Below are 861 nucleotides of genomic sequence, written 5' to 3'. Positions count from 1 at the left end.
CTTTCGCAAGCTTTATCTTTCTCTATCTCTATCACGCTCACTCTCTTCCCACTCTCCTTCTTTCGCCCTCCACCTCTCTCTGTCTCCCCCCTCTCTCTCTCTCTCTCTCTCTCTCTCTCTCTCTCTGTCTCTCTCTCTCTCTCTCACTCACTCACCACTCTCTCTGTTTTTTCTCTTATTTTTTTCTCTCGCTTTCTTTCTTTCGGTCTTTGTCTTTCTCGCTCTGTATTTCTCTCTCACACCCTTCGGCGGTGCGGCGACAGCCACACTATGTTAACGGACAAACATGCAGCAGGCTATCGAGGAACGAGCGACGTATCTCGCTGTAGAACTGTCCCGTTCCCTGATGGTTAAAGCGTCAAGTACTGACGTCAACAGATGCATCTTGCTACACCCATCTCGTCCCCAGATATCCTCTGCCGACGACAACTCCATCTTGCTATATTATGCACATCTCTCTTGTCTATGTCTACTCAAATTGAGAAATACACTTTGTCTTTCCTGTATATGCCCACTGACACCGGCAACACCGCCTTCTTCAACCTACCTCTTCTATGTTGTTTACCACTGCCAACTGCACATCTCTATACCCATGAACCTCATCTATCGTTTACCAAGGGAGGTTATTCGCACGGAGGGGTTAGGGACGTCAGGCGGACTGTTTTAAGATGCTTTGGCCTCGGTGCGTGATTAAGGCAGTATAGATGCTTGATGAGGTTTGGTATCGTAAAGCTTCCTATCAGTGCAAGAAGAGAGAACACCAACCAAATTCCTCACTTGGGACACAGAGCGAATGAAAGAGAGAGAGAGAGAGAGAGAGAGAGAGAGAGAGAGAGAGAGAGAAGAGAGAGAGAGAGAGAG

The sequence above is a fragment of the Priapulus caudatus genome, unplaced genomic scaffold (assembly GCF_000485595.1).
Source record: "Priapulus caudatus unplaced genomic scaffold, Priapulus_caudatus-5.0.1 Scaffold52, whole genome shotgun sequence".
Taxonomy (NCBI): Eukaryota; Metazoa; Priapulida; class Priapulimorpha; order Priapulimorphida; family Priapulidae; genus Priapulus; species Priapulus caudatus.
This window is presented reverse-complemented; position numbering follows the sequence as displayed.